Source organism: Aptenodytes patagonicus, chromosome 2 (genome assembly GCF_965638725.1).
Source record: "Aptenodytes patagonicus chromosome 2, bAptPat1.pri.cur, whole genome shotgun sequence".
NCBI lineage: Eukaryota > Metazoa > Chordata > Aves > Sphenisciformes > Spheniscidae > Aptenodytes > Aptenodytes patagonicus.
Window position 1 is genome coordinate 104,045,308 of NC_134950.1, and position 15,211 is coordinate 104,060,518.

The window sequence follows — 15,211 nt, forward strand, 5'->3', positions numbered from 1 at the left end:
ATAATAGAGCCTGGAGGAGAATGTTTCAAGGTTGATTTGAATGGATAAGAACAACCAGTCCATCTTGGGAATAATATTGACATGATTTTTTGTATTTAAGTTGTTTTTCATCTAGTTAAAAATAGTATTTTAGTATTTCTGAAGTCTTCCCTAGTTTGTGTTCAGCAGCAAATTCTGGAAAGTTCACGAGCAGCACTATGAAGAGAGTAGTAATTCAAGAGGAAGCTGCCTCAATATTTACAGCTGAAAGGTTCTCCTGCTGCATTCCCAAATTTAACCTTCAGCTTCACTTCCTCGTAGCATAGTTCTGATTATATTGTGTAATGAACAACATCTGATATAATCTTTACTGCTTTTCTTTCTTTTTGCACAAAGAAAAGAATTTTGTTGTTACGGTAGAAGGAAAAAAATATTCTGAAGTGTTTCCACTAAGGCACAGCTAGAAAAAATAGAAGGTAGAAAATTATTTTCATTATTTGTATTAAGAAAACATCAAATAATTCAAATATACACAGGGAAAAATTCTTCTGAAACTTCAGCTATGCTTCCAGTTTTCAGTCGTACCAATTATTGGTGATGAATCTCTCTATGTTTGTATGAGCAAACAGAGGGATGTTTACACTGAGATGTCCTGAAGTTAGTGTTCTGGATGTATTTTGGCTGGTTGATTTTACATTTATTTTACTACTCTTGCAAATCACAGTAGTTGCAAATCAGCCTGCAAGGTTATGAAGACGTAAGTAAGCCAACGAGTTCATGAGTTTGAAATATTACAACTGTGGTTTTCTACATAATTTTTTTCATGTCGTAAAGTGGATATGAATTGCCAGAGAGTGCTACAGTAGGTGAAGTTTGCATCATCAATTATTTTGTGTCTATTTTGAATATCACATATATTTAGTATATATAAAAAATATATATTTGAAGAGGTCTGTGGTGTTTTTCTGTGCACATATCTGGTATGAAAACTTTGTTTACAAATAACAGCTCTTTTTCTTGTTGTCCAGCTATCCACAAATAAAAAGCAAAATGGGAGAGAGTGCTAATCATTATTATTTATTGAATTCAGCATGTTTACTGCATGTGCCTATTTGTTCACATTAGCAATTCACCACTAGTGACAACCTGCTCCCTGAGCAGTAATTCCACCTACAGTCTTAAGTGTGAAAAAGAAGATACTGGGCTAGATGTAGTTAAATGTCAAAATCTGGAACAGTTGTTCATTTTAGTGGCTGCTTCCTTTGAAAATTCCTTTAAGATTAGTGGTACATTAAGACCCACGGAAGTGAAAATGCATTTCAAGACCCCGGGGACAAGAGAAGACAGGCATGGTACTGCAATGGTTACAGCAGAGACGGGTGATGTGGGAGATGACAAAGCTCTTGGGGAGATATCCATGCCACAATTGCTACGTTCCAGGTGCAGCAGCTTAAAAAAATAAATCTGAAACTCCTTTGGATCATTCCTTAAAAAAAAGAAGATTGTGGTGATGAAGACCAGAGTGATTTTTTTTTTTTTTTTAAACTCGGCTATTAACCTATGAGTTCCTAAAGGGGAGGAAAAAAAGGTTGGATAGTGAAATGCTGGCATACCTTTGTCTAGAGCGTGCTGATGGGCATAGGTGTAATAATGTTGTAGCATGCCATATGAAGAAGAGGTAGAGTAGATGGGTACATCTGCTGACAATCTTTCTTTTTAATTTGGAGCCACCTGAAGGCAGTAAGTAGCTGAACAATAACCCGATCCCCATATGGCTTCCGTTCTTTCAGAGTAATAGTGTGCAGGGAGGGGGGGGGAAAAAGAGTCTACTTTTAGCTCTGGCTTCTGTTTGCCTCTTTGTGAGCCTGAGAACGCTTCCTGTCTGCTTAGTGATGGGAAATGTAACCAAAACAGACGTTGGTGAGTGACATTTCTCATGCCTGGCTTTCTGCCTTGGGTTTTCTGTACCACCTTGGAGATGTTGCAACATGTGTGAAGGGGGAAGGAGGCCAGAACTTTAGCATGATTTGCAGCTAACTCGCTGTAATATTTTACCTTGTTGGCTTCTCAGCATATATTGTATTGTATCTAAAATATATTTCCCAATTAAAATTCCTTACAGTCCAGTATTGCAAAGAGCAGGTGAATATTGTCCTTTATAATACATGTAGTTTTGCGAGTGGCACATTTTGAAATAAGGAGTCTAGAATTTATACATAGACTCTCTACTTACAGTTTTCTCATTTTTGCTTCTGTATCTCCCCATACTTTTCTTCCTGTCTGCGTTTTCTTATTTCCTCTCTAAATTATAGATATGCGGGAACAACCATTTTCATTGAAAACGGCTTCACTTCTGGGGATAATCTATTGCCATTTTAAGAAAGGTCAGCAGTTCACAAGGCTGTTGCTGAACATGGGATTATATGAAATGTAGCTTTAGGAAAAACTAAACAAAATCAGCAGTCCTCAGCACCCTGCAATCTTCAGATGGATAGTACTAGGAAGAAATGCCCATCCTGCTTGTTATTCAAAGAAGGTTTTATGCCAGATTATAGCCCTTGCCCTGTCTCTGTCAAAATAAGTTTTGCGATGCAAATTCACCCGTCATGTGAAGGGCAAGGTGAGAAAAGGAGGATGAGTGAGTGCAGAAAGGAATAAAAGAGAGAGAATTTGTACTTTGGCTGTGTTTAGTATTGATGCTAGGCTAAATCATTGTAAACACAGGTTAGGATTGCTGACTGGGAAGCAATATCAATATTGGCATCTTTACTAGCATCTGTTGCCCTATTGAATTGTTTAATTGCTTTGATGAGAGAATGTGAAAATATGCAACTCTTCAGGAAGAATTTGGGAAGGAGACAATCAGGTCACCTCCTTTTTTGGCCTGTGCAAACAGATATACGTGTATTTATTGGAGATGAGAATTCAAAGTTACAGATTTGAAGGCCCACAGGCACGGAGTAGTTGGAGTTGGATTTCTGTGAGAAATTGTACTGTTTCTTTCTATTTGGAAAAATGTGAAATCCTGAAATGTACTTCACTGCCCATTTTTCACTCCTTTTGCTTACCTCTAGAAAATAAAGTCTAGGCTGCTCTTTGTCGGCTTTCTGTAATTTGTCTCAGGCTTGCTGCGTCTTCTGGTTTAGCAGTGCACGGGAGACATAATCGCGCCGTAAAACTCTGGCTTCTCCTCATCTGGGTGTCCTCAGGGAAAATGTGCACTGTGGGTGAAGGGTTTCCAGAAACCCCAATCCAAGCGTGAAAGCAGCCGGGAACTCCATCCCCTGGACGCTGCTTTAGGACCTTAAAAATTAAACTTGCCCCCAGTGGGATTTCAGGCCCTGCAGAAGTCCATTACCTGGCCCTACATAGGCATGAACAACAACTCAGAAGTTTATACAGTGTTGTGAGTGCTAAGGTATTTAAGTTGCATGTATTGAGTATATGCTTATCTATCCATAATTATTTTTAAATGAGGACATAGGCTTGGTATCATGCGTTCAGTGCCTTTGTATTCCTCTACATGTTGCTTCCAGGGTCAGTTTTGCTGTTAATACTTTATCTTTTGAGAATGTTGGATAAGGAATGCATTGGATATGGCAAATTCTTGCTTTTCTACATATTGTCTAGTTGGATGTTCCTCACAGAGCAGTATGATGAAGCTAAGATATAGTTTGTTTCACCTGGTAGGGAAAGTTGTGAAATTCTAGTTGGAAATAATGATGCTATGATGTTATTTCATGTTTGAGAGAGTACTGGTACCTGTATTAAACCAGAAAGGCTGGTGGACAGAAGGGCTATGTCTGTACTAAGAAGTTAAATCTGCCTGGAAGTATCCTCTGGTACTGAGGTTATGGATAGCCCATGTCCATATCATACAACTCTTACTCTCCAAAAGAAGGTGGCCACATCCAAACTGCCTTACGGGATTTATCCCCGGGCTATGTTTTTCCCCTGTGGTGCCGGGGAGAGTGCTGGCAAGCCTGTGCCAAACCTGTGCCAAGGACTAGTCTAATAACTGAACTGCAGAGACAATTAAAGTCTACTGTCTGGGATTGCTTCTTGGCACTGTTTAATTTACTGATGTAGAAGTGGCCCAACGAGGAATGTCTGGCCGTTTATCTCCAGTTATCCTGTTTATTGAGGATCAGCACTCCAACTGGTGTGTTTCATGCATTTGGGAACTCATTTTGTCTTACCACTGCTGAAGACTTTGTTATGGTTTTGCATTAAAATGACACCCATGTTACTGCTGCATATCTCTTCGGGGAGTGGAGAGGGGAAGGGAAGGAGCAGCCTTAAGTGAGTGTAACACTGGCTACTGTACATGAGGCCAGTAGTGATGGGAGTGAAAGAGCTTGCTTTTTCCTTGAGGTATTTTTTTGCCCTTCCTTTAAGATTTCAGGGGATGATAGTGACTTCTTTTCACCATAACATATAGTGCATTTCTGCTGTGTGCTTCAAGTGCATGCCTGGTGTGTGTATATATTTGCATAGACAGACACATACATACATTGCCCATTTATAGAGGAGATCTGCAGTAGCTGTGTATGATTTTGGGGTGGTTGGTATTAAGTGATAGTGACAGGTCACGTGAATGCTGAGGCTTGGACCCAGCAGGAGGCGGTGCATATGCATCTTCAGCATTAACACAATCGACATCCGCTCAACAGAAGGGTGGCCGGGCCTTTCCTTAGGAAACATATGCCAAAACTATTATCAGAGACTACGTCATGGCCTGCGGCAAACTGGACAGGATGTTAATGAGGAGGGAATTGTGGAAGAAGGAATCCGAGTGCATCCCATATTATCAAAACAGAATGCTGAATAAACAGATTATTTCCATTACTGTGCCCTGTCAGCAATCTTGGTATTTTGATCTTTATCAGGTTTATGCTGATAAAGGTTTATTTTTCATTACTTAGTTGATACAGGTTTGGGGGCATTTTAAGTGCAATAAATAAATAAATAAATGCAAACATCTGGGAGGCTATAAAAGACACTGTGGACCCAGGACAGCTCATTATTTCTCCTTGATGAAGAAATCTCTGGTGCCTCCTGTGATGTCTGTGACAGTGTGTAAGGAGGCACTCCACTATGTCAAGCCCAGAGTCATAATTCTGTCTTATCTGCTGAAGTAATGAGACTTTTTGAACTACTGAACTCAGCAGAAGTTATAGGTGTAAAGAAAATGGTTTGTGTTTTGCAACTATTTACAGCAGGTAAATTCGAACTGGTTATTTTTTCATTCGAGGACCACATATCAGAACCTGAACTTAAAATTAAAAATTAAGTTGTGTTGATGATTCCAACAGTGTCTGGCACTAATTTAATTTCATATTTGGCAATTTTCTTCTGTTGTCCTTGATTTGGAGGTTCAATATTTGATTGCTTACTTTGCTTCTAGTTGTTTTTTCCTTTATCTTTTTCTTCCTGTCCCTCTTCCCCTCCCTGAAGGTTTGCCTGAGTAACAAGAGTGAGATAGCCAAAATAAATACCTTTGGGAACAACTGCTGTCCATTTAAAGTATTTTTTGTCTGTGTGTTTTAGAAAGCAAAATACCAAAACAGTATCAAACCCCATAGTTTTTTCCAAGACACCAACTGTTAAGAGGTTGCATTTTTACAGATTGATCACAAGTTCAACATTAACATTAGTTTCATATCCTTTGAAAGGTTAGGTTGGTTCTCTGTTTATTCATAAAATTAATTAAATGTGGCCAATGTCACAGTGAGTTCATCTTATCATTAATTTTCAGCTGCCTTGTCTTCACCAGACAATGAATGTATTTTTTTCCTACATCTTAGCTAACGTGCAGTAACTAACATGAGGTAAGCTGTAGTTGCAATACGAGTTATCAGGATGACGTGGCTCTTGGCCTCTTGGCAAAGTATTCACAAACTCCCTTGTCTTTGTTAGGGTTTTACCAAATGTCAGCTAATACGCGCCAAGAATAGGTCTTGCTGCCTGCTGCCCTGACAAGAATGACCTCAGCCCTGACCTGTCTCGGGATGCAGAAATGGCTCACGTGCTGGAGCCATTCCAGCCTCAGCCCCCTGAGGTGCAAATCCATGCCCCAGTCTGCTAGAAATGAGATGTTCGGTGTTGCAAAACCCATCAAACAGCACTCGATTTGCAGTCACTGTCATTCATTATCAATCTGAGCTTGATTTGAGGAACCAGCTATTGGTAAAGGGCCATGTAAAACATTTGTTGTTTGTTCTTAAACTTTCCTTTGCAGGGAAAATGCCTCTAAATATCAGGTACTTAAGAAAGGGAGAAGTTGGATCTGATCTGTTTGTTTATGTACCATATCGTCATTCCAGGTGACCTAGTTTAGGATTGTGATGAGATCTGAAGAGCAGAGTATTGAAAATATTGTTTGTGAGAGCCTGTGTGCCAGAACAATATGGGGTAAAATCATCTTAATGAGATGCTAGATCATCTGCAGAATGCATCTCCTGGTAAATACAGTGGATTTATTTTCCTTAAGAGGAATACAATGAGCTTCTCACAGGAATGCACTTTCGTAAGGCTGAAAGAAAATAAGTAGAGGTTTTGGTTCTTTTAAAGCTTGAGCAGAAGCAATTTTCTGCAGTACCCCACAGTTGCAGCCATCGTGATTAAACAGTTGTTATTGCCAGCCTGCTCCAGATTCATGCATAGTGATGGGACATTGAACAAAAAACTTCTGTCGTACTCTGGAAACAAAAGAACTGTTCTTAGTTTGTTTGGCAAAATAAGCATGGAGATGTTGTTTTATTATTGTAAACCAAGATCCAGAACCTGAGAGTCCAAAATAGTACTGTAGCTTCCAGCTAAAACTCAAGGCCTGTCAGGTGGTATCACGTCTACTCCCTTTTCAGCTTTATATGACCCAAGAGGAAATTTGTTGAAATGCTTGCTAACCTTTACTGAACAAGAAGAGTGACTTAATAAAAATGATTTTTCCCTGGGGAGTTTTACTGCCTGGCCTAGATTTAGGCAAGGTTCCCCCTTGACATTTTTCAACCCATGTTCTGAGTCTTCCAAGGAACACAGCACTAGCTCTCAAGGAGACAAGTTGCATTGGTGTTCCCCTGGAAGAAGCATAATATTTGTTGACCAGAGCCTTAGCAAAAAAATTAGGCTATGTATAAGCCAATAAGAAAGGCAGATTTTTACTGTTCTGAATTTGCAAGGGGAATCTCGTAAACCTTATGAGTTTTCACTATCTCATTCTTTATAGGGAAAAGGTAAAGTTATGGACAATAGCTAGGAAACAGAATGTATTTTGCTTTTCATTAATGCATCCTGCTAGTAAACTTGTACTGACCGCAGGTCATATTACAAAATGAATGAATAAAAGATGAATGAGTAAAGGTTATTTACAGAAAGGAAGTTGCCTTACTATATGTTTTCCCATCCTGATTCTGGTTGATGACATCCTCTAGTTAACCAATTAACTTCAGTGAGTAAAACTCATAATAACCTGTTACTGTTATTCAAAATAATAATAATAATAATAATAATAATAAATCCAGGTTTTCTCACTTTTCTGTCCTTGCTCAGACTGAAATCCACATCGCTCAACTGAATACATGCAAGACTTCATTGATTTTTCTACTCTCAGTCTATATCCATCAACCAGAATAAATTCCATATTGAAATAAGTATGCCTTCCCACCCAGAGAATGGCATTGCATTCCTTTTCACGTCCAGACATGAGGAATTATTTGTGCTTGTTTGTTTGCTGTGTCAGAACTAAAGAACATGTTAGCATTTCTTTGCAACTTGTGTGCCACCAAAAAGGCTCTTTTCTTGATAGAAGTCCTCCACTTTTCAATTGTCCCACTAGTGCCTGAGTCACTGTAAACGATAATCTCACTCCAAGGGTATATACTAGAAATGCAACTGATAGCTTATTTAATAGAGTTGCAGGCTATAAGTAAATAACACAGCTGCACCGACAAGAGGTGAAAATTCAGCCACAATTTTAAAGATGTATTGGTCTGGCTGCTTGTAACATTTTTCTTGTTTTTAAAGCGAGTTTTTTGAGACACATACATATACATGTACGTATACATATGTATGTGTATGCGTGTGTAACAGAAAAGAATTCTTTTTGATTGGTTGGATAACTAATTCTATATGGAAAACAACGGTAATGAACATAAAGCCATTATTTGTCAAATCATTTTAGCTTTGTTTTTTTAGCTTTGTTTTTTATTATACTCAGATTTAACGCTGCTCTACGTTCTTATGTGTACACCACATTATTTTGCTCATTACTGCTTAACTGTCATGTAAGTAGTACCCATCCTTGTTACCATTATTGTACAGGAAATTCATAGAGCACAGGTCATGGTTATCCAAATAAGCTCACTGTTGTGATTTTAATACAGGAAAGTGAAATATGGTTAATATACGATATATTTTTAAATTATTCCTTTGGGTTTCAAAGAGCGTTGTTCACTCTTCTGGACCAAAGAAGTTATTTCAGTCTTAATACTTCTTACTTGATTTTTAAGAGAGTTATCAAACTGTGGAAAGAGATTTGTTGGTTTTCTTGACTTAGTATACTTTAACTTCAAATATAGGATTGAAGGGGGGGTCCTATTATTCTTTCTGGATAGGATTACTTTAGAGATAATGGGAACACTGTAGCTTCAGTTAACATGGCATGGCGTGACGCCTTATTGCTTTAACTTTGATGTAAATAAAATTGAGGATTCTAGCTGATCATTTGCATAAATAGTACTTAATTTAACTTTCTCCTCCATAGCTTTTTCTAGCCGACGACTTGAAGGTGGTGGACACAGAAAAAACCTTCAGCTGCTGGGTTCTGACTAATGCATTTTAGAATTCTGGTCTGCATCACCTAGTGTACATCTTCTTACCTTAATTAAGATTCATTTCCCACCATGCTACGTTTTGGTCAGCTTAAGATGCGTCAAAGTATACATGTACGACCATAAAAACCTTTTAGCATATGTGCTAGCTAAGACATGTTAACAGCTGACTTTTAAATCTTAGTCTAGACAAAGCCTATGGCACTATTCCACATTGACTCGTGAACAAATAAGGGAAGACCACTAACTCTGTCCTTGGATGCTCAGCCTGCCATTGGCACATCAACCTGTCTTTTTTTATGATTCATAGTCTAATGAATAATTTCGTTCCCCATGCGTCAACCAGAACAATAACTGAGTCTGTTCTTTTAGAGCTGTGTGGTAAGTGGAAAGTCATAAAACTGAACTTATGCAGGTAAATTACCACTGTAAATGTACTGACTTGAGGCTTAAATCGAAAAATGAATTTGCTTGCTTGCAAAACATACCGTTACAAAATTTTCCTGGAAAACTGTTCTGCACTTACGGTGTCTTGGTAACTGTACTATTCACAATGCGCAGTCTGTTTTCATTAATTATACATACCTAGCATGCGCATTACATTATTGTGGAACATCATACTACTATACATACTACACACAGATTTTGTATTCTTACCAAAATTGGCATGGTAATAATGTATTCTTCAGTATTTTGTGGCAATTTTACAACGGTACAAAATACTGCTACTTCAACCTGGAATTCACTTCTTACAGAGGATCTTTCTGTCCCCCTCCCTGTTCCTTTGAATGATACTTAAAGGCCTCTATAATTATGTGGGGATACAGAACAGACATTAGGAGAGAAAATGAAGCAGGAGATGACACTGGTTTTTACCAAGGGCTGATTATGCTTCTGAGACCTGGATCTTGGCAGTAAAATACCTTAAGCCCCGAGGGGAGTTTCGTAATTGTTGTTGATTTATAATATTTGATATACTGAAAAGAAGGATCCTGCCCAGTACAGCGTATGTAATGCTGATAGCCCTTTACAAATCAAAATATAATGTATGTTTAGATCTGAAAATTGGGATATTTTGATCAATACCAGTGCAAATGCATTGTTATTGAATAGCAGTAATAACCAACAAGAGCAAGAGCAGCTGAAGAAAAAAATCTGTCTCTTCCCCCCCCCCTCCCCCCCAAAGAACACTACTTGAATACACTTGCTGCTCATAGACATTATTGACGTGACTTTTGTTAAAGTGACAATCACATCCTGCTCTGGTCCTAGAAAACCATCTTTTTAATAGCCATCTCCCTTTCCAGATTCCTGAAGTAGGAAGGGATTCATAGGTGATATATGACAGTAGAAAAGTTCTGATTTCTAGGGCTGAAGAAGAGTTCTTTTACACACAGATAACCTGTTAAACTGGGTGATTAAGAGATTTTCATCAGTTAAATTGCTTTTGGCTTTTCTGCCATGCATACAAATGTAACAAGCAGCGAGTAAGTAAAAGACTTACTGTAGTCTGCTGTGACTGGAGGATATTACAGAGATTGTGATGTGGAAGCACGTAGGGGTTTTCCGTTGAACAATGTACTTAAAATCTTATAGGAGCAAAACCAAAGGATATATGAGTCAATGATAAACTATATGGATACCCATATGTCTGAGATATACTGTCCTGGCCCTGGAGGAGATCCAGTAATTTGAGCTGAACCCAGGTACCAAGTATTTTTAAGTGGCTGGTCAGAACTCTGAGAAAATGCAGGATATGTATGTGTGTAAGTGTCACAGCAAGAGAAAATAATACAGTAAACCTATCTGAAGGCTTAAGAATATTATATAGGTTTTGCATCAAATATTCCATTCACTCCCATTCTGTTCTCTATAACCAGGCTTGGCTTATTTCTTTATTTTTATTATTGTATTGGCAGGATTAAGGAATAAACTTCTTGTTTTTTACACACATTTTGAAATAGTGTTACTAAAATAAATGTTCAAGTAAAATACTGAGGAAACATTTTGTATGTGCTTAAGAAAAGACACAAAATAGAGTTGCTTGCCACATTCCTCTGTCATACAACTGAACATGTCTTGAGAGTATTTTATCTTCCATTATTGAGACTTATCCTAAAACCTTTGAGCAATGCAACCCATGGAAGTCTGGGGACACTGGAATTAAGGCTGGACCAATGTGTCTTACTGCAAAAAGACGGAAAAAGACAAATCAGCGTTCTGATAAAGATAGTTGGAGGTGGATGGAGATGGTTGGAGGAACCCTTGCCTTCCTCAGTTTTCTCTCCAGCCTGTGATGTGTGCTGCAACCTACAGCTGGAGCTGTTTGTAAGCAGGACTCTGTGTTCTGACCAAATAGCATAAATATGTAAATAAAGTAGTACCTCTTATTTAATTTGGAGTAGAGTTAGGGAAGATAATGCAGCTTCCTACTAAATTTCATTGCTGAAATGTTTTATTGGTTGAAAGGAACATCCTTTACTAGCTGATCCTTTACTGTGCTGACTGGAGTTGTGAAGTGCAGGGTTTATGCCAGGTATCATGGCTCTTTGATTTGTATCCATTCCACCTTTGCTATAAAGGAAAGTGGGCTTGAAACTCCCAGGTCATTAGGCCTTCTAAAACTAGCATAAAAAAAGATTTCACCCTCTGCTAGCAGCATTATTTTTTACTTGTTGTAGCCCATGTTGGTATTATAATCAGGGAAGGCAAGCTTAGTTTTTGTGGAATTCAAGCACCGCCTTGAATAAGGATGGATTTTAACGCATGCTTAAGCGTGTGTCAAGGTGCACAGCTGAATGAAGCCTGTAATTTAAAATTATATGTATATAAGTTCATTGAGCAGACAAAACTTGAGCAATTTGTGAAGTTGCTTTTAAAATACAAAATTTATAAATAGGTTAAAATACACTGTAGTAAATGAAGAGTGGGAAAAACAATCTTAACTTTAAAGTAATCTTAAACTGAATGTGGTACTTCTACGTAGGCACCTAGGAACTGCAAGTTAAATATCTAACCGATGTATTTCTTCTCAACTTTCAGTTAAAATTAAAGACCTTGCCTCACTCTTCGTTATTTTTAAACTGCAGATTAATGAGCTGAAACAGGGAGAAACAGTTGCAGAGCAACTGAAAATCTCACTGTGATGTAAAGCAAATAAAACCTCACTTCTTGACAACATGCACACCGTATCCATAGAATTCACTGTTTGATGCTTTGGGAAAAGTTTGTGTGCCCCAAAGCTCCTTTGTTTTGGGTTTTTTACTCTAACATGACTTGGTCAGTCGGTGGAAGATACTACTGCCCAATTAGCTGCCCCCTTAATCTCAGTCACAACAGCACACAATATCTGTAATCTTTTGAAATTCACATGCTGGTAACTGCAGAGCCCTATTAACAAGGCTATGTATTATTATTTATTTATACCATAAACTTTATCTTATAGAAGGAAAGAGTTATGTTTTAGGGTTTTAGGTTTTTTTTCTTCCCCCTTTGAATTGGATGTTGGTATCCTTAGAAGTCAAGATCCAGTGATCTGGAGGGAAGACCTGAGGACTGGAGTTCCAGCACGCATTTCTCTGTTGTGTCTCTGCCCCTGATGGTCCCCAGCATGGGGTTTGCAGAACTCACTCTGCTTTCCAGTATTTGCCCTGTTCGTTATAGTAATAAAACCCTGATATCTTCACTGGCACCTTCAAGTGAATTCCCTTGGGTACTCGGGAAGATTAATTTAGATATTAATGGCAGGTACACATTGCACTGTTGGCAGTCCAATAGGCCCAATAACACGTAGTGTAGAAATTGAGGGCATTGTGCTCTGTCTTGCACGGTATTTTCCTGTAGGCTTTTTTTCAAGCCACAACTGAAGTGTTTGTTGTTTCTAAAAACAATTTGCAATTGTTCATACTAGCAAATTAAAAAAAGTGAGAGACAAGTGCTCACAAGATTCCTTTTTTGGTCACACTTACTAGTCGTTTGCAGACACTCACTTTTGCAGTGACTTTACTGGACAGCTAGAAGGCCAGAGATTAATTTTTCAAAAGCAAATACATGATGTTGGATGACAGGTATGAAAATTAAAGTCAATGGAATTGAGTAGCTTTAGAAATGGGACTTCAGGTTCTTTTGACGGTTTCACCTTTAATCTTTCAACAAGGCTGAAACCTTGGGTATAGTTAGTATGGCTGAGACTTGGTTGTAGATACAGCTATTTAACTTTATCAGTCTATCCTGATGAACTTTATAGTTCTTGGCTTCACGAAGGATGATGATCTGCTGGGGAATGACTGTTTTATAAGTGAGAAGGCAAAAGTGGCTGTAGTTCTGTTTGTCTGTCCGGTCTCCTTTAAATCTTCAGTCCTGTGGGTAATACGTTATTGGACCAATTCCAGTTTCCTGTTTATATAGGGTCTGGCTTTGATGCGAGTACAACAGATTAAGAAGCAGAAGCAGAGTTCCTGTTTTAGTAATTTCTCATTAAGATGTATATAAGTCCAATGACACTGTGCTGACAATTATTAAAAACATCAGACCGGCGAGCACATACTTTTACATCAGCACCAAAGATTTAAAGGCGTACCACCTCAGCAGCAGCCCCACTGCTTCATCTTTGATCAAAGCTACAGATTAGAAAGAAATTTTGCATGTTGTTTTACATGTGTTTTAAGCTAAGAAAGATCATTCTGAAAAGGCTGATTTGTCTATACAAGAGAATTTAAGTAAATAATTCCTGCATTAAATTAAATCCCAGTTTTTGTCTGAAGGTTATTTATCAGCCAAAGTGATCTGGAAACTGTTGATAGGCTTTTCTGGCAATTTGTTAGTTGCATTTTATGTTAAGAAGTCATGCTTTACTTGCAGTTTCAATGTCTTCAGCAAAGTTTCTTGCCATTAGCTCTTACTATGCCCTTGTCTGATAAATTATAGTTCTCCCCAGTACAGAGCTCCTCCTCCCTGGGATTGGGATACAGCAACCTGTTGCCCTGACTCTTGCCATTGTGCTAATCATAGAATCATAGAATCTTTGAGGTTGGAAAAGACCTCTAAGATCATCCAGTCCAACCGTCGACCCAACACCACCACCCACTAAACCATGTCCCTAAGTGCCGCATCTACTCGTCTTTTAAATACCTCCAGGGATGGGGACTCAACCACCTCCCTGGGCAGCCTGTTCCAATGTTTCACCACTCTTTCAGTAAAGACATTTTTCTTCATGTCCAATCTAAACCTCCCCTGGTGCAACTTGAGGCCATCTCCTCTCATCCTATCACTAGTTACTTGGGAGAAGAGACCGACACCCACCTCGCTACAACCTCCTTTCAGGTAGTTGTAGAGAGCGATAAGGTCTCCCCTCAGCCTCCTTTTCTGCAGGCTAAACAACCCCAGTTCCCTCAGCCGCTCCTCATCAGACTTGTTCTCCAGACCCTTCACCATCTTTGTTGCCTTTCTCTGGACACGCTCCAGCACCTCAACGTCCTTCTTGTAGTGAGGGGCCCAAACCTGAACACAGTATTTGAGGTGTGGCCTTACCAGTGCCGAGTACAGGGGCACGACCACTGCCCTACTCCTGCTGGCCACACTATTTCTGATACAAGCCAGGATGCCATTGGCCACCTTGGCCACCTGGGCACACTGCTGGCTCATGTTCAGCCGGCTGTCGACCAGCACCCCCAGGTCCTTTTTCCACCAGGCAGCTTTCCAGCCACTCTTCCCCAAGCCTGTAGCGCTGCATGGGGTTGTTGTGGCCGAAGTGCAGGACCCGGCACTTGGCCTTGTTGAATCTCATACAGTTGGCCTGGGCCCATCGATCCAGCCTGTCCAGGTCCCTCTGCAGAGCCTTCCTACCCTCGAGCAGATCAACACTCCCGCCCAACTTGGTGTCATCTGCAAACTTACTGAGGGTGCACTTGATGCCCTCGTCCAGATCATTGATAAAGATATTGAACAAGACCGGCCCAAAAACTGAGCCCTGGGGAACACTGCTCGTGACCGGCCGCCAACTGGATTTAACTCCATTCACCACAACTCTCTGGGCCCGGCCGTCCAGCCAGTTTTTGACCCAGCACAGAATACACCTGTCTAAGCCGTGAGCCGCCAGCTTCTCGAGGAGAATGCTGTGGGAGACGGTGTCAAAGGCCTTACTGAAGTCCAGGTAGACCACATCCACAGCCTTTCCCTCATCTACTAGGCAGGTCACCTGGTCATAGAAGGAGATCAGGTTGGTCAAGCAGGACCTGCCTCTCATGAATCCGTGCTGGCTGGGCCTGATGCCCTGGTTCTCCCGCTCATGCCTTGTGAGCGCCCTCAAGATGAACCGCTCCATCATCTTCCCCGGCACCGAGGTCAGGCTGACAGGCCTGTAGTTCCCCGGATCCTCCTTCCGGCCCTTCCTGTAGATGGGC